This window comes from Erinaceus europaeus, chromosome 2, assembly GCF_950295315.1.
Source record: "Erinaceus europaeus chromosome 2, mEriEur2.1, whole genome shotgun sequence".
NCBI classification, from domain to species: Eukaryota; Metazoa; Chordata; class Mammalia; order Eulipotyphla; family Erinaceidae; genus Erinaceus; species Erinaceus europaeus.
The window spans coordinates 178,869,674-178,889,163 of NC_080163.1; the positions used below are offsets into that span (position 1 = coordinate 178,869,674).

General features: G+C 45.8%; 1 protein-coding gene across 10 annotated transcripts in view; it reads left to right on the forward strand.

Moving 5' to 3' along the window:
* Positions 1-19,490, forward strand: part of ZNF536 (zinc finger protein 536) — a 594,001-nt gene that overhangs the window by 197,179 nt on the left and 377,332 nt on the right. The gene's annotated exons all lie outside the window — the stretch shown is intronic.

Here is a 19,490-nt window from a genome sequence, read left to right on the forward strand (position 1 = left end):
CTTTGGTGCCCTACTCCAAATGTCACATGTTTCCAGGTGCTGGGTTGAATTTGGCTCCTTCTGAGATAGAACATTCTTGGCCACTGTTAGAAGTTGCCTTTTAGAACCATGCACTTATGTCCATGTTTGCTTTATACCCCCCCTCCTTCCATCCCCCATTTTACCCAGCCTTGGGCCCCTCAGCCCTGAAACAATAGTAAATGAAATGACATTTTGAGAGAACAGCAGAGAAGTATCCACACTAACAATACTTATTTAATTACTTTGATAAGGAGACAGACCAGAGCACTGCTTCTCTGTGGTACAAGATGGTAGCAGGGGTTGAACCTGGGACCTCAGGCATGCGAGTTCTATGTTCTAACAGGCTGAGCTATCCCCCCATTCCAGTGGCAGCTTTCTTACAGGAAAGAAAAGCAGGACATTTCAAATATGGACCCTCTGGAAAGAGTAAGGGCAAAATTCTAGATTACTTCAGAACTCCCCTGTTCTCATGGGGTCCTACTGATTCTTGGAAACTAAGAGTAGAAGTGGGGACACAGGTTTTGGCCCTTGTCTTATGGATCCCAAGTGGCCTTGGTGCTTCTTTGGATCTATGAGTCCTGGAGTGAGAGTGCATGGGATGGGGAGCTCCATCCAGTGCCTGCCTCATAGGGAGAACCAGCAAAAAAAAAAAAAAGTATGTTGTTCTCAGGATGAGGAACATAGGCCCAGAGGGGAGAGTAACTCAGCTGAGTTGCTAGAGCTGGTCAGTACTGGAGTGGGGCTCACACACCTCTTATACCTTAGAGAACCTCCACACACCTCAGAGGACATGCCACTCTGGGTGCTTCCTGCAAGGTGAAGTTCTGGCAGGGAGTCTCACTAAAGACCCCAGAAGGAGACATAAGTGCAAAATAATAGTCCCAGGGGCCAGAACATTCTTCAAGGAGGGCCTTCTTCTTCTTGCTAGTAGTCAGCCTTCTACTTCATCTTTCCATGGCTTAATTAGGCAATCCCTAACTAGCTAGTTGAAGGCAGCTACTTGTTGCCCACATAGAAATTCACATGTGGAGCTGAATACTGGCAGGAAGCAGGAAGCATTACACTTAGAAGGGTGGTAAGGTATAAGCATGAGAAATGGACTTGGGTGAAGACACAGCATAATGGTTTCATGCTTGAGGCTCTGATGTCCGAGGTTCAATCCCCAGCGTCGCCATAAGCCAGAGCTCAGCAGTGCTCTGGTCTCTCCCTACATGTATTCCTTTGTATCTCTCTTTCTTAAAAAAAGACCTAGAAAGGGGAAGGATTTGCCACACTCAGGTCCACCTACCATTGAACAACACGGTGGTTTTGATCCCAGAAAGTTGCAGTGACAGGAGTCAGGAGGTAGTGCAGCAGGTTAAGCGCACATGGCACAAAGTGTTAATGGACCTGCATAAGGATCCGGTTCGAGCCCCTGGTTCCCCACCTGTAGGAGAGTCGCTTCACAGGCAGTGAAGCAGGTCTGCAGGTGTCTATCTTTCTCTCCCCCTCTCTGTCTTCTCCTCCTCTCTCCATTTCTCTCTGTCTTATCCAACAATGACAACATCAATAACAGCAACAACAATAACTACAACAATAAAAAAAAAGGAAGTTGCAGTGAGAAGGGTCTGAGTTAAAAGCATTCAAAAAGAGATACATTTGTTTAATGTGTCTGTTTGTTTGTTTGTTTTGGGTAGGGACTGAGAGTAATTGAGAGTGAAGAGGGAGATAGGGAGAGAAAGAGAGATACCTGAAGCAGGGCTTCACCTTTCATGAAGCTCCCCCCGCCCGCCGCCCCCATGTAGATGAGGATCCAGGTCCCTGTGCACTGTGACATTCATACTCTACTAGGTGCACCTGCGCCTTCCCCCAGATACTGTAATTCATAAGGGGCTCACCTGATCTGTTGTGAACTCACAGTGAGCTTTGCAGGTGGTTTCAGCTGTGATCTCACATGTGGGTGCCCTCATACCAGAAGGATTCTTATTCCCCAAGAAATTTAGCTTGTGGCACTGGGAATGAGTTCAATGTGTCATGACTTCCCGAGGAAGTGTAGCCTCACAAGGGGGGTGGGGGAGAGGCACCTTCTGGAAGGCTCATACCCAATTGCTTGTCAGCAAGGACTTACACTGCATCTCCTCAGGTGCCCAACACAGGTTTCTGAATAATTGGCTCAAATCTTGTCTTCACAGCCAATCCATTTGCCTTTATCAGATCTGTGCTGGTACTATAGTAGGGACTGGGTGCTAGGTGAGGTCTGTGCTCACTTTTGGGTAGAGAAAGAAATCACAGCCATCAAGAAGATAACGAGAGAGGATGGAGTGCCTCATTCACATAAGACTGGCTTGAGAGCTGTCCCTGGGGAAGTGAGCTTAGGTCAGAGACTTGCACGGTAACATGGCATCAGGGATATGGACAGTGGGAATCCTAATGGGGAAGACAGAGAGAATCCTAGAGAGAGGTGTCTGGGGGTCTGACAAACTGGAGGGACTGGACTCAGAGTATGAGGGGCAGCTGGGAAAGACAGGATGGGATGAGGCCAGGTGGAGGGCTGCCCAGGCCACATGGGTTCTGTCAGCTGGGACAAGTCACTGGCTCCTGCTTTGGGGAGTAGTGAGATGTGATTCAGAGTCCCATGTGTGATGACAGTGCAGTGGGTGAGACAGGATGATGGCAGAGGACTGGGAGAGGGACATAAGTGTTTGGGGTGGGGGTCAGCAAGTAGCTCACCCAGAAGAGTACATGTGTTACCATGTACAAAGACTGGGTTCGACCTCCAAGTCCCCACGTGGGAGCAGCTATGTGGGGGGTGATGGGGAAACTTTGTGAGCATTGGAGTAATGCAATAGTGTCTCCCTTCTTGCTATCTCTATCTCTCATCCTCTATTTAGAATATAGAAAAAATATGATTGCCAGGATTTGTAGAATTGTGTAGGTGTTGAGTCCCAGCTATAGTTTTAGTGTCAATAATAACAATGATAATAATAATAGAAATGTTCAGGACCTGTGGAAGAGACAGTTGGGCTGACTGGTATGTGTGTGTGTGTGTGTGTGTGTGTGTGTGTATTCTTTTATTCTATCTCTCAGGTCCTCTACCCCCATCCAAATCTACTTAATGTATCAAAGCACTGCCAAATAAATTCCCATAAATTCTACAGGGATAGTCAGCAAATATTTCATATTTAAATACTTTTGTTGGAAGATAGAAAGCAGGGAGAGGAGAATGTGCTTCATTCCCTGGATAAACTCATATCCAAATGGCCACAGGAGAAGCTCTGAGTGAAGTGGACTTTCTTCTGTTCACATCCTGCCTGATGTGTTTACTAACTGCTCACTGGCTGAGCCCTCACCTGCCATCTACTTTGGAAGAGATAGCTCCATCATCATGTCCCTCCTCCCACGTGAAGGCCACTGACATGCTAATAAAAAAAAGTGTGTTCGTAGAGCCAAATGGATGACACATCTGTTTGAGTACATATGTTACCCTCTGCAAGGATATTGGTTCAAACCTCAGGTCCACACCTGCAGGGGGGACACTTCATGAGCAGTGAGGCAGTGCTGCAGGTGTCTCACTATCACTCTCCCCCTCTATCTATCCCTCTTCTGTCAATTTCTTTCTGCCCTATGAGATAAAAATAAATAAGATAAATAAATATTTTAAAAGTGTCCCATTTGAACTGAGTATCAACATGTCAGCCATGGGTATGGACGAGTGGTCCAGGTGTGTCCTCTGTGTGAGGCTTGTCCTTTACAGTCTGGGTAAGTTTCTGCAGCTTCAGTGGGCCTGCATGGACCATTCATTTCCTCCAAGACATTCAGGTGGGAGATCTACAAAACAATAATAGGTCAATACATTTAAATTAGAACTTTCAAAAAATTCAATAATGGTATTTACAAATTAATAAAACACTGGAAAGACAACATCTGCACTTCTTTATTTAGGGATGCAGTTAATTTTCTCATTGATTAAAGATTCTTTGGGTGGATGGGATGTGGGCAGGGAACTGTGATTTTTAAAAAATTTTTTTAAAGAAGTAAGTTTTTAAAAAACATGGGTACCTGGGAGTCAGGAGGTAGTGCAACAGATTAAGCGCACATGATGCAAAGCACAAGGACTGGCTTAAAGATCCCGGTTGAGCCTCTGCCCCCCACCTACAGGGGAGTCGCTTCACAAGCAGTGAAGCAGGTCTGCAGGTGTCTATCTTTCTCTCCCCTTCTCTGTCTTCCCCACCTTTCTCCATTTCTTTCTGTCCTATCCAACAATGATGACATTAATAACTACAACAATAAAACAACAAGGGCAACAAAAATGAATAAATAAATAAATAAATAAATAAATATATATATATCTTAATAAATAATAACACATTTATAAAAAAAAATGGGTGCCCATGTTGCTGGTTCCATCAGTTAACTACCCAAACAGCCTCAGTGGTGAGGGAAGGCTGCCTGGTCTGGCAAGGCAGAAACTGTGGCAAGGGTAGAAGTGACTAGAATTCATGAAATCTAGCTGACTTCAGTAGGCATGGAGGTAGTGACAGGCTAGCCAGTACCTTTGGGTCACTGATTTTAAAGGCTTTACTTTGTAGATGAGGAAGCATCACCACTGTGTCAAGAACTGACCAGCGTCTGCTGGCAGAGTAGAGACAGTCGAACACAACAAAATGAACTACAGCATAGAGATGCTCGCCTTGTGAAGGAATTCCATGTATGAAATCATCATGTTCTTTTTTATTTTTTCCTTTTTCTTTCTGTCACTGTTCCAATGAATTCCCCATAGAAATCCTCAAAATTATCCATTAGAATCTGGGTATCAGGAATAAAATGTCATAAAGTTAATACCCAAGGAACACCTTAAGGTTTTTGGGCTAAAACCTATGGCATAAGGCAAGGAAGATGTGCCTTTTATTCTGGCATGGGACTTACCCCATTTGGGCAGCAGACATTTCTGAAGGTTCACTACTGGAAGTCAGAACCCCTGTGGAGCCTCTGTAACATCTCCCACCACCCAGTGTTGCTCACTCACTTACCCTTTTTCTCGTTCTTAAAATAATATTTATTTATTTATTATTGGATAGACAAAGAGGAATTGAGAGAGGGAGGAGGAGATAGAAAGGGGGAGAGGCAGAGAGATACCTGCAACTCTTATTCATTACTCATGAAACTTCCCCTTGCAGGTGGGGACCAGGGGCTTAAGCCTGAGTCCTTGCACACTGTATTGTATGCACTTTACCAGGTGATTCACCACCTGGCCCCTTCATGCTTATTCTGCACTCTCATTGCTTTCTTGCTTCCTTCTTTTAAAAAACTATTTTGTTTACTTACTTTTAAATAACTTTTTTATTTATTTGGGATAGAGACAGAAAAATTGAGAGGGGAGGGAGGGAGAAGGAGGGGGAGGAAGAGGGAGAGGGGAGAGAGAGACTGAGAGAGATAGAGAGAGGGAGAGGGAGAGGGAGAGAGAGAGAGAGAGAGAGAGAGAGAGAGAGAGAGAGAGAGAGGATAATACACAGAGAGGGAGAAAGCAGAGTACTGCTCTGCTCTGGGTTATGGTGGTGGTGGGGATTGAACCTGGAATTCTATAGCCTCAGTCATGAAAATCTCTTTGCATAGCCACTGTGATATCTGTCTAGCCACCTTTCTCTTATTTAATGCTGTTGAACATCCCTAGTGACCCACAAGCTATAATACAGGCATGTTGGTGAATGAGGAGACCAGGCCAGGGACTGTCTATAGGTGTACCATCTTAGTGGATGGCATGGAGTGGATATCTAGGGCTTATCTACTGAATGATCTCTTGGTTCAGGCTCTCTACATGGGGCCCTGGGTGCCTTCCATCAGAGATGCAGAGCCTGACTCTGGTGAGTCGAGATGAGATGTGTTTTGAGACTACAAAGTCCTCATAAAGTTCAAATGTCAAAAGGGTCATCCACTATAAAAGCTGTGGACATCTGGAAAGAAAGTGATGTAAAAAAAAAAAAAAAGACATGTGGGCAGGGCAGTGGCACACTTGGCTAAGCATACATATTGCTAAGTGCAAGGACCAGGGTTCAAGCTAGATGAAATAAGTCTGTAAGTATCTATATTTCTGTCTCCCTCTATATCTCTCCCTCCTCTTTCAATTTCTCTTTGTCTTATATATTTTTTTAAAAGGAATATATGGCCTATGGGAGTGGGTGATTCATAGTGGCAGCACTGAGCCCCAACAATAAAACCATGGTGGCAATAAACGCAAAGAGAGAAAGAAAGAAAGAGAGAGAGAGAGAGAGAGAGAAATGAAGAAAAATGTGTTCCTTTGAGCTCAAGATCCTCGCCAGTAGGGGAGATGTTTCAAGAGCAAGCTATGGGTATCCCTTTCTCTTTTTTCTCTCACCCTTTTTCTCTATTTCATCATAATAAATGACAACAAACAAAAAAAATTTAGGTCTGTTTCTCAGCTGGAGATTGGAGAAGCAAGAAAATGTCTTTCAAGGACAGGACCAGCCAAGAGAGATGGGGACAGGAGGAGGGAGGAGAAATTGATTGAGTTGAATGATCTTGAAACTTGAGGGAAATGATGACCCTCAAGTTTCAAGATCTACTTGTTGGTGTCTACTGAAGAGACATCCTAGCTGAGGCATCCTCTGCTATGGGCAGAAGCAATGCTAATTCCAGGGAGGGGAGAGTGTTTGATTGGGTGTCCTGTGGATGTTTCCCCATGAGCTGGCTAACTGGCTTCCATGCTGGATCCCTCCCATATCTACTCTCAGCTGTAGCCTGTTGCATTGTCTTCATCTGTCTCTACTCTACCACCGGCTGTTGGTCAGTGGCAATAAATAGTTTGGAAACAAGTGGTGGGTCCCTCACTGCCCTCTGACCAGTTTCTGACACAGTGGTGATGCCTTCTTACCAACAAGATAAGAGTTTTCCTACCTGCACTTGACATCCCTGCTCCAGACTTCACTAAGCACACTTCCCTCTTATAACCTTTTCTCTTGGGGCATACACCCTACAGAGCCCACCCTCTCATCTGAGTACCGACTGCAGATTCGGTTGGTGGTCCACCATGTCCTTCTGACTACTCAAACTTCCTTTTTCAGATCCAGATGCATTTCCTTGTCTCTCATGAGCTTGTCCTGCTGTCTAAAGTCAGCACTTGGATTTCTGTTCAGGTTGTTGCTCATTTATGGAACCCAGGGCATTACAGAAGGTTGTATGCCCAGCTGGGCCTCTATGGAGATGCCCAAATACATGGCAGTCTCCCACTAACAACAACAACAACAACAAAACTTTCAGAGGAATTTACTCCCCATGGAATTGTCCCTTTGTCCCACTTTAATTTAGGCTTTACTAAACTATGCCCAGAATATTCTGTTGTTAGATAGTGTCACATCTAAGATCCCTTCACCTCCTGGCCTCCCCAGCTCCATCTCATACAACATTTTCCCACCCTGCCCTTCCCTTCTTCAATGTCACCTCTTCTGTCAATGAGCACCATGCCATATCGCAGACATATCAGGTCCTTGAAAGAACTTATGGTGTTTCCTTATTTTAGAAAGCTAGGCTTCTCACCATCTCACCTTCAGAAAACTCCTATTTATTCTCCAAGACCCAAAGTAAAAGACCACCTTACTAAAGTCATTTCTTCCTACATGGAGGGAGTTCCCCCCTCCATCAGCTGAGCTTTTGGATCTGACTACCCTGTAGCCTGCACAAAAATCTTCTCCCTTTGCCTCTCCTTTCTCCTTTCACAGTGTAGATCCTAAGTTGTCATTTGTCAAATATCTGTAGGTACCAGAGCGGTGCCTGGTATGCAGCTAGGACTGTAGGTATTGGATACTTATTTTAGACTCTCAGGAATAGATTTTGGTGGAAGAAACTTGGAAGTCCCTCCTGCATCTCTTTGCTACACTTCTGTCACTAAGGAACAGCAACAGAGCTTGTCTGTAGATTGGTGGCATATGCAGTATGGGACTGTTCCAGAGAGCTTGTCCAAAGTCACACTCTGTCAAGCACTTTTTTTAAAGATAGCATGTTGACATTTGTATGCTAGATCCTGATAAACTGGTGCTGGAGGAAGCCCTGCATATAGACAACATGCTCGCTTTTGTGTATCAGTGAAGCTTCAGTGGCCTGTCAAAACAGAAGCAGGTTTTTTCATGTGGCTCTCCCATCACCTTCTCTTGGCCAGGGCTGTCCAGGCCAGGGCTGGGTGATGGCACACCTGGTTGAATGTACACTTTAGCATGTGCACAGACCTGAGTTCAAGCTCCATCCCTACCTATGGTGGGGAGCTTCATTAGTGGTGAAGTAGTGTTGCAAGTATCTATAGCTATCTGCCTATCTATCTATCTATCTATCTATCTATCTATCTATCTATCTATCATTTCTCCTTCCTCTCTTAATTTATCTCTGTCCAATAAAAAAAAATTAGTAAAAAAAAGGGGAAAAATGTCACTGGGAGTGGTGGATTCATTGTTCAAGCACTGAGCCCCAACCATAATCCTGGTGGCAATAAAACAAAATAAAATTAAAATAGATAGAAAAGAACTGCCCAGGCTTTGTATTGGCATCCAAAGGAAATCCAGGAAGAACTCTGAAAGTGAGGGAGGTGGCTGTTCAACTGTGTGATGCTGAAGGAAACATCCTGCAGACCTGAAAGGGACCATCCCTGGCCGTAATCTGACCCTGAGTTGTGCCATGCACAGTCTGAGCTGTCATCCTGCTGCCGCGGGGTACAGGAGCTGGGCCCACAAGAACCCATTGTGCTAGCCTAGTGTTGGGAGGAGCTGGATAGAGTCTGCTCTGGGTCCTCCTGTGGCTGATGGTAGTGAGGGACCCACTGCTTCTTTCCAAACCATTTATTGCCACTTACCACAGGCTTGGTTTACATCTGCTGCTGAGAGCAGAGTGATCCCAATTTGGAAGCCGTGGAGGCCGTTTTTCACCCACACTGACATAAGCCATGACTCTCAAAGCCGATGACACACTCCAGATAAGGACAAATGCTCACAGAAGGGGACATTTGTTGCCTCTGTTGCTTAATCCCAGTTTGTAAAGAAGCTGCAGGCTACTGGATGATGGGGCATGCAGTACTGCTCCCAGGGGCCTTCTCACTCTTACATGGACACCATCCCTCCTCTCCCAGGACACTTGGCCAGAGACCTCACCACCCAGATCAGAGGTGGGGGGTCCTGGGCAGAAGGCATGGGGAGGCCAGTCCCAAGTTGGATGTGGGTGGGACTGGTCACTAAACTGGGTTGTAAACACATCACAGGTCTCTCTGTCTCCCTTCCCATTTTTTCATCTTACGGTTCTAGGGTTTCAAGTCTTCAAGACCAATAAATGTCAGCCTGACCAGAAGTAGGGCCTCTGAGAAACAGGGGGTTGGAGATGTGAGGACAGGGGTGCATCTGTATGATTTTCTGGGTGGAGGGTGTGAACTAGAGATGCATTTGTTCATTCTGAGCTGACACATGGACCAACAGAGCATATGGGACTTGGGTAGTGTATTCTCTGAGTTTCCTCTGAAACTTTGCCTAGGTCAATTTAAAGGTCTCCATAATCATAGGTGCTGGAGGGGATCAGACAGGCATCCCAGGGCCTCCCACCAGAAGTCTTTATGGGAATCCTTGGTCTGGGCCATCATGTCTCCTCTGTAGTGCTGACTCCCCATTCCTGCACATCTCACTGGAAGGCAGAGTTTCCACTTCTCTGTGTCTGGTGTTCAGTTATGGTCTTTCTATGCTTTTTTCTTAAAGGGTGTCCTGTGAGGGTGCGCATGTTCTCTGAACTTCTCTGTCATATGGTGGAGATGTCCCACTTTCTTTACTTATCCAGATGAGCCCAAAGTTGTATTTGTATTTGGTGAGCAGTTTGGGAAAACCAGGGCTGATGTTATTTACATAACATTTAAAACAGCTTTTAAAACAGAACATTACAACAACAACAAGGGTGACAATAAGGGAAACAAAAAAATGGGAAAAAATGGCCTCCAGGAGCAGTGTAGGCACCGAGCCCCAGCAATAACCCTGGAGGCAAAAAAAAAAAAACAACCCCAAAAACCTAAAATAAAGAAAAAAATAGAAAGAAAGAAAGAAAGAAAGAAAGAAAGAAAGAAAGAAAGAAAATAGAGCATGAACCACACCATGGAACACTTGGTTGAATGTAAACATTACCATGTGCAATGACCAGAGTTCAAGCCTTCAGGTCCCATATATATATGTGTGTGTGTGTGTGTGTGTGTGTGTATGTATGTATTTGTGCATGTCAGCACTCTTTGGGCTTAGGGTGGAGTAAGAAATCACTTTTTCCTGCTAGTCTAGAATAACCGATGAGAAGACAGAGTCTCGTTTTCAGATTTCACTGTATGCTAGTGCATTCCAGACCTCACTAGGACAGACTGGACGTTTATGTAGTGAGTAACCTGGGGTGAGGCAGGGATCCACTTCCAAATTGTCTCCTCTGGGTGGTAGATATGAGCCCTGGAGGAGCTCTGAGGGTTGGAGAGAGTGGGCCTGTGGAGAAGGAGGAATCCCTTTCTCCCTTTCTTTCTGTACCAGTCTCCCTCCTTCCCACTGTGGGAATGGAGACTTGGACATTGTTTTCAGAGTTCCTCAGTTTTCAGGGTTCCTCAGTTTCCCTCACTTCCACCACCCTGCGCACATGTGCCCATGCTGCATGTGGTCCATGTGCTTTTGCAAAGATTCTGAGCAGAGGGGTGGCTTGGCAGGGTTCTTCTCTGCAGACGGGTTTTTAGAAGGTCATTTCAGTGTTTGGAGCCTTCTGGGAAGGGTCTTCTTAGAGGATGGTCGTAGGGCCATCAGTGGATCTGGAAATCATGAGTGGAGGCCATTCCCCATCTTCCACTCTGGGCACAAGGTCCTTGGCCAAGACATGTTTCCTGCTGCTGACTTTATTTTGGTCATGTCTGTGCTTCTCAACTCAGACGTAACTCACTTGGATAGCACAGGTGAGTAATAGTTTGCCTCCATGGACCATAGGGTGGTGAAATTCAGCACAGAATGCCTCTCTGCCACTCTCACCAGTGGGTAATTCTAAAGGGCCATGAGTCTGGAGATTTTGAAGCTGTAGGCTTGTAGGTGTCCGTTGAGTGAATAAGTGATGGAGCCCTGGAGTTCTCTCCCAGGGAGTCTCCCGACTGCTGCCTACTTCTGTCCTCCTGTTCTGTCATTTTGTCCTGCTGGTGTACACAGATCCCCAAGAGTGGCTAGTGTCTGCCTGAGTGTGTGTTTCTTCCTTCCTCAAGAGATCTCTGCAGATCTAGCTTGGGGCCTCAGGGATAAGAAGACCTTCCTCCTAGAGGGCAGGGCAAGTCCTACCTTGGAGGGGAGGTCACACTACCCACTGAGCATTTCTTCCAGGGTTTGAGGTTGTATTGAGTAAAAGGGAGAGGGGAGGACTGGACTCTCTCTCTTTTTTTTCCCTTTTTCTCTCTCTCTTTCCTTTCATCTTTAGTTCAGTTGTCCTCACAATGCTGGAACTTAGAAGATGTGAACTGCTAGGGACTGGATTTCTCTCCCTGTTAATAAGTGCTCAAGTTAAAGAAGGTTTGTGAGAGAAGAAAGGCAGCCTGATCAATAAGAGCCAAGATCAGATGGCACTTTAAGGACTGAAGTGTGTTTAAATGGGAGAAAATGGAGCTCAGGAGTGGAACTCTCCAAAGGGAAAGGCCTGAGAGGTCGTGGGCCAGGAAAATGTGTGTCACTTTGGCTACAAACTTTTCCAGCTTCTACCCTGCTCCCCTCTTTTTTTTTAAAAAATTATTTATTATTAGAGACAGAGAAATTGAGAGGGGAAGGGGAGATAGAGAGGGAGAGAGACAGAGACATAGTGGCAGCTCTACTTTACCACATGTGAAGCTTTGCCCCTGCAGATGGGGACCAGGGGGTTGAATCCAGATCATTGCACACTATAGTGTTTGCACTAAACCAGGTACTCCACCACTTGGCCCCTACTCCCCCTTCTTTTTATACCTCAGTGGCCAGATATATTGGGGGGGATGATAGATAGATAAATAGATAGATAGATAGATGTATGATAGATAGATAGATAGATAGATAGATAGATAGATAGATGGATAGATAGATAATCTCCATGTTCTCCAGCAGAGCTTAGATGCCAGCTTTCCCCAGGCAATGAAGGTTTTTATGTTCCCAAACCCACAGAGTATGGTGCCCTAGCTTGTCCAAGCCCAAGATTCCCCTTGGGCAGTGCAGGAGAAGACAAGCAGAGCCATGGACTTGAAGAAGTCTGATCAAGGCAAAAGGAAACTGAAGCTTTTCCTTCATCCTACGGGCCAGGCTTGCCCTCAGTCCTCTCGAGTAGCAGAAATCCCAAGCTTCTGCAAGCAACCATTCTCATGTTAGGATAAACCAGTCCTTCCACATGAGCTTTCTAAGTCCTCTCAACAGATGCTTTATAAATCCTTGAGCAGGGGCAGCATTCATGTTGATTCAGTAGGGACCAAGTCATGCTGGAGGCTAGGGAAGCCCCTGTCTGCCCCCTGCAACTTCAGTGAGAAGCAGAATTCCCTGCCATCACCATTGTACTTGGTGACCAGATGTTCTGGCTTCCCTGTTCCTTGCAGCTGTGACTCTGTCACTTGGTCTCCAGGTGAGGCCTAAACACCTGATCCTGGAGTGTCTCCCCTACCTCCCATCCCAGGGGCAGAGGAGGGTCCCTGAATCCCCCTTCAAGTCTGGTCACCTCCATTTGTTTCCCTGCTGTCATCATAATGAATGCTACAGCCCAGATCTAAGAAAGATCAAGAGAGAGACAAAAGGGGTGTTGAGGAGAAAGAAACAGTTTCTCTCATTCACGTAGAAGCAGGATCTCCTATTAAACTTACCCTTGTTTTAATTTCAACTTGGCCAGTCCTTCATGAGATGTGTTAGAATGGAGCTTTCAGGGTCTGGGTGGCGGTTAAGCATACAAGTCACCATGTACAAGGACCCTGGTTTGAGCCCCTGGTCCCCACCTGAAGGGGGGAAGCTTCATGAGAATTGGGACAATGCTGCAGGTATCTCTCTCTCTCTCTCTGTGTGTGTGTCTCCATCTCCCCATATTTATCATAATGAAAATAATTAATTAATAAACAGCAAATAAACAGAAAAAGAATGGAACTGTTTCTCAAATGTCTGACACTATAACTTTACAGCCCTATAACTGTGCCATAGGACAAATTAGTGCTAATTTAGCTGAAGCAGAACAGAAGTTTTTATAAGTCACACATTCTCCCTGTAACCTCTACTTAGTTAAGGATTTCCCTCAAGAGCATGTCAGGAGTAGCGTGTCAGTTCCATTCCAAGGACTGGCAAAGAGAGGTGGTTCAGGCTTCCCAAGTTTGTGGGTGAGGGGCACCTCAACTCTCACAACCCTAGTGATTCTTAGCCAAACTCATGCACTGGGGAATTGGAGTTCTCCTAAGGGAGCCTCAGGGCCCCAATGGGTGTCATCCTGAATTTGCAGGGAAACCAGAAGGAAACCACAAATCCATAGGGGTGGGGAAAGTGGGGACAGAATGATTTTGTGGTTGAAGCTGAACTACAAAAGGAGGGGAGAAACAGCCACTGCTGGGATTTCATTAAGGAAACCGCAAAATTTAGCCCTAAGAAGTTCACGCCCATGTGGAGACAGAGCAAGGCCCCACATGAGGGGTAGTGAAGACGAGCTGGGAGGCCCAGGATTTAGAATCCAAGCCCTCAGACACTGCAGACCCGTAATTGCCCGTGGTTCTCTGGTTACTCAGTGCTGCCAAGCTCCCCACTGACCACAAGCTTCCGAACGGAACAGAGCCCAGGGCACGGCCTTTCCCAAGCCACCTCCCTCTTCCCTGTGTTATGCCCAATTTTTCTTGGACGTTTCTGTTGTAAAAGTCCACCAGACAACTTCTCTTAAGGGAGCTAAAATTAAATTCCCAAACAAAGAGTTATAAGTGCTGTTTTTTTTTTTTTTTTTCGAGAGATGAAAATTACCCGAGAAGAACTTCTGTGTTTGATTATAGGATATTCCCGTGGAAGGAAGGAGAGGGTTGTGTTACAAAATAGTAATTAACTATTTTTTCCCCCTCTGTCCTGGAAATTAGTGCATAGTCATATCAAAATATGACATGGTACACATTTCCTTAATTTTGAAATTGCTTAGTAACTTGAAATGAAGCTACTGTGGTGGCTACATGAGGCTGAGTAAACAGGAAGCAGCATGTGGGAAACTGCTTGTGTATTATTACCTGTATGTAGGGGATAGGATGATGCGCACTGATTTCTCTCTCTGTAAGATACCTGCTAGGAGAAGCTGCCTTGGTGGGGAGAAAGGGAAGAGAACTAATGTGTATGAGGGATTCATGCCAGTCCTAATACTGAATAATAGAAGCACTTTGGAGGGTAACAACAGTTTGCCTTTCATCACTCGTCCATTCACTCATTCATTCATTTATTCATTCAACAAATATGTATGAAACTTGATGCCTAGCCTCAGGTTCCTGCTCATACAACATGCATAGTGTGTTAGGAAGGAACGCAGGAGGAAATCAAGCATGGCAGATAGACAGGTGAGACCTCAGGAATCACAAGCGATAACATGAAGGAAGAGGGTCCAGCTCACTCATTCACGCTTTTTATTTTTTCCTTCAACCATTCTTTTAAATTTTTGATTAATAATGGTTTATAAAGGAGTCAGGTGGTAGCACAGTGGGTTAAGCGCACGTGGTGCAAAGCGCAAGGACCGGCATAAGGATCCCGGTTTGAGCCCCGGCTCCCCACCTGCAGGGGAGTCACTTCACAGGCGGTGAAGCAGGTCTGCAGGTGTCTTTCTTTCCCCCTCTCTGTCTTCCCCTTCTCTCTCCATTTCTCCTTCTCTGTCCTAACAATGACAACGACATCAATGACAAAAACAATAATAACTACAACAACAATAAAAAACAAAGGGCAACAAAAGGGAAAATAGATAAATATAAAAATAATGGTTTATAAGATTTTGTAAGATTACAGGGTATAGTTCCACACCACATCTACCACTGGAGTTCTGTGCCCCTATCTGCACAGTAATAACCACCATAGTTCTCACAAAGCTTAGAGGCAATCTGTTTGCTTTTGGTTTTCCTCTCCTCTCCTCTCCTCTCCTCTCCTCTCCTCTCCTCTCCTCTCCTCTCCTCTCCTCTCCTCTCCTCTCCTCTCCTCTCCTCTTTCTCCTCTCCTCTCCTCTCCTCTCCTCTCCTCTCCTCTCCTCTCACAACCCTAGTGGTTCTTAGCCAAGCTCATGCACTGGAGAATTGGAGCCAAAAATTTGAGAGGGGCCAAGGAGATAAAGGACAGAAAAATTGAGAGGGCAGAAAAATTGAGAGGGGACAAGGAGATAGAGAGGGAGAGAAAAAGATAGACACCTAAAGACTTTCTTCACCACTTGTGAACTTGTGAAGTGTTTCTCCTGCATGTAGGGAAAGGGGCCTTGAACCTAGGTCCTTCTGTATGATATTGTGTGCACTCAGCTGGGTATGCTGCTGCCTATTCCTCCTGAAACTCTGAGAATCCCCAATAAGGGACTTGGACCTAATCAACATACCATTTTAGCAATTATCAGGTTGAGCTTAAGTAGACACAGCAAAGGGAAGAACATTCCAGGTAGAGGAAATAGTAAGTTCAAAGGCTCTGGGGCAGTGGCACTTGATGAATATGAGGACTGAAAGGTAAGCCACGGTAAGTAGATATTGTGAGCTAGGAGAAGGTTTGTGGTGAGACTGAGAGGTTGAGACCTTGAAGAGTGGAGGATTTGAGTCTCATTCTGAAAAATTATTGGTTGACTGCCAAGTTCATCCAAGAATTCTCTAGGGGGGTTGGGGGTGATGTGAGCAGGATGGAAGCAGTGAATCAGTGGCAGTCTGGGTGTGAGCTAATGGCTTGGAAGGGGCAATGATGAGAGAGACAAGAGAGAAGACAGGTGTTGTTAAAAATTTGGAGGCTCTAGCTGGCCGGGCTAGCTTCACGGGCGGGTAACAGAGACGACCATAGACATACGGCTGGGCAGGGCAGCTGTATTTCTTTATTCAGGAACAACGATTCATAAACTAAACCAAACTAATCACCAAACAGAACTCTGCTGTCTCTTTGCGGTGGCGCAAGCACTCTGTCTTACTCTGCAACTCTGGAACTCCCAGAACTCTGTAACTCTGGAACTCTCAAACTCTGGCGGGGTTCCTTGGGGCGGGGCCAAGCAGGCCCGCAAAACTAACTGGACTGGTCCAATTTTCTTGGCGGGGGAGGGCTAGAACAAACCAATGTAAAGCATACAACAATTCCCCCTTTTCTTTTTAACTAAATGACTACAGTATCAAGGGTGTGGGGTGAACAGAAACCTCTATCATACAGGCATTTTTAAAAAAGAAACTGGCACAAACATGGAGAAACAAGTAAGCAAGTAACAAGAACCAGTGTGCTGCCAAGGGAAGGCCTGAGGGGGCCATTTTTGCCTCTGTGGGCAAAACTTTATCAGCTTAAAAAAACATTTCTTGCCTCTGGGGGGCGTACTTTCTTGCCTCTGGGGGGCGTACTTGCCTCAACGGGCATTTGTATGGGGGCGGGGAATGGCCTATAGTCCCAAAGGCAGCTGGCTGCAATTTACTTACTATGAAACAAAACTTGTTATCAGCATATTTCTAATAGAGAAGGAATTTGAGACTTTTACATATCAACAACATCTTTTAACCTTTTGTTACACCCATTCAAATGGAGTCACACCCTAGTTGTGCAGGAAAGGAAACCTCAGGCATGAGAATAATTAGCATAGCCATTGTGCGATCTACCATTTCTTATAGAGAAGGTAATGGAGAGTTTTACATATCAACAAGTCTATTTAACCTTTTGTTTAGACCAACTTAGTTGAAATATATTGATTGTTACCTAATTTTTACCTCAGACTTTAAATGTAAGTTAATTTTATCTTTATGAGAATTACGTTGAAAACCTTTTTCATTTAACTTTGACTAGTAAGAATTTAGCCTTAAAGTTACTGTTTACCAAACTTTAAACATACACATAAACATGGTCATTAATACACAATGAGTGAAACCTTTGTTACGAAGACATGTCATTTTAAACACGAATTTAAATCTGTACTGTCTTAGTTGTTGGGGGGTGCGTTGTCTAGTGGTGGTCTCTTGGGCAGCTTCACTTCTAGGAATTGCAGGTTGTGATCTCTGCACAAATCTCTGCGTACTCCAGCTTGTCTGCCTTCAGACCGGACCGGCAGCTGGAGATCTCTTGTGCCCAGTTTTGGCTGGGAGCCCGGGGGTCCGGGAGGTCCGGGATCATTCCAGAATTCATAGCAAGAGGGCAGGCAGGCCAGCATTGTAGAAGGCGTGGGCCTAGGTGCCCGGGGGTGGCAGCCATGATAGGCCGCCGCGGCCCTGCCCCATGGCCCTGCCATGTCCGCTGCCCTGTTCGCAGTGGCCGAGCAGCGTGGAGGGATCACACGTCCAGTGCCCTGCACCACGCAGTGGAGAGCCGGCTCCTGTGGGCTGGCCTGCGTGCTGGCATTGGGCTCCTGTGTGCTGGCATCGGGCTCTTGCGTGGTGGCGTCGGGCTCCTGCGTGGTGACATTGGGCTCCTATGTGCTGGCATCAGCCTCCTGCAGGCTGTGGGGCTGCAGGGCTGCGGGCGCAGTGCGCGGGGTTGTCTGGGCACAGCCGGCTGGCTGGCTGTTTAACCAGGTGGAAACAGCAGCTCCACGCCTCACCTCTCGCCCACTGGCTATTCTCGCTGGCTTTTCTGAGTTCGCCCGAGCGAGTGGAAACCACAGAGTTGTCCAGACATAAATGTTTCAGAAACAGCAAAACAGTCTCGTGAAGAAAGAGCAGAGGCCTTTGGAGATCTCTTCACAAGCAGAAGAGAAGGCCATAGTGCATAGGTAGCCAAATTGTCTTTACTTATCTGAGAGATGCGCAGGTCAGGTCCCTGTTCGGGTGCCATTTGTTGTTAAAAATTCGGAGGCTCTAGCTGGCCGGGCTAGCTTCATGGGCGGGTAACAGAGATGACCAGAGACATACGGCTGGGCAGGGCAGCTGTATTTCTTTATTCAGGAACAACTATTCATAAACTAAACCAAACTAATCACCAAACAGAACTCTGCTGTCTCTTTGCGGTGGCGCAAGCACTCTGTCTTACTCTGTAACTCTGGAACTCCCAGAACTCTGGAACTCTGGAACTCTCGAACTCTGGCGGGGTTCCTTGGGGCGGGGCCAAGCGGGCCCGTGAAACTAACTGGACTGATCCAATTTTCTTGGCGGGGGAGGGCTAGAACAAACCAATGTAAAGCATACAACAACAGGCATGAGCCACACATGGGGAAAAAAGCTTTGTTTCCAAGGTGGAGGTTGAGGAGAACTGACTTTGGGTTTTATTTGTTTGTTTGTTTTGTTTTCCTTCCAGGATTATTACTGGGTCTTGGAGCCAGGAGCCAGCACTATGAATCCAGTGTTCCTGGTGGACATTTTCCCCTCAATTTTATTTGGTAGTACAGAGAAAAATTGAGAGAAGGGGGGGAGAAAGAGAAGGAAAGAGAAAGACACCTTTAAACCTGCTTAATTGCTTGTAAAATTCCCCCCTGAAGGTGGGGAGTGAGGGCTTAATCTCGGGTCCTTGTGTGAGTCCTTGTGTTTCATACTATGTGTGCTAAACTGGGTGTCCCACCACCCAGCCCAGCAGGGGAGCTAACTTTGGACAGAGATTATGCAGATCAGCAAATAACCACCACATGGATCTGGTCAGCACTCGGCACACAGTTCTGGAGTTCAGCACATGCAGCAAGAAAGTCCTTGGCTTTTTTTCTCATTGTAGTCTAGGGTCTTTACTGGAAGGACTTTCATATCCTCCCTTCTGCATTCAACAATTACTTATATTTTCTAAAGCTAGTCCAGCAGGTGTGCCCACCTACTGCCTACTCATCTGTTATGAACCCCATACAAATTGGGTAATTGCATGTGCAAAATGGATAGTTAAGTGTCTACCAATGGGTGTGTGTACATGTGGGAATATAATTGCTAGATTTGCATTTGTAAATGCTCATTTCTTTGAACAACCATCCTCCCCTCTCACTTCTGCTCCCCACCCAGCCTTCACAGACACACCCATGTGAAGACTAGCGCAAGTGGAACTCTTATATCTGCTCTACTGTCTGTGCCTGTCTGTGTCTCCTTGTCCCTTCCTGGTGTCCTTTTGTGCCATCCCAACTGTCCTCACCCAAAGAAAGGGAAAAAGAACATATCCAATTCTTCCATGATGGGTAGTGATTTTTCTGCCTTTAAATGGCAAAGGTTGCAAAGTCCATGTGAGAAATCATTTCTCTATTCCCAGATCTTCCTTCCTTTCCCAGGAGAGAATTGCCATAAATGAACACACCAATCTTGTACACATTCACACTGGAGGGACACTGTGGATTAGAGGCAGGGATGCTGGCTTTAGAGTCATACAATCTGATTCCTATATCAAAAGTTGTGC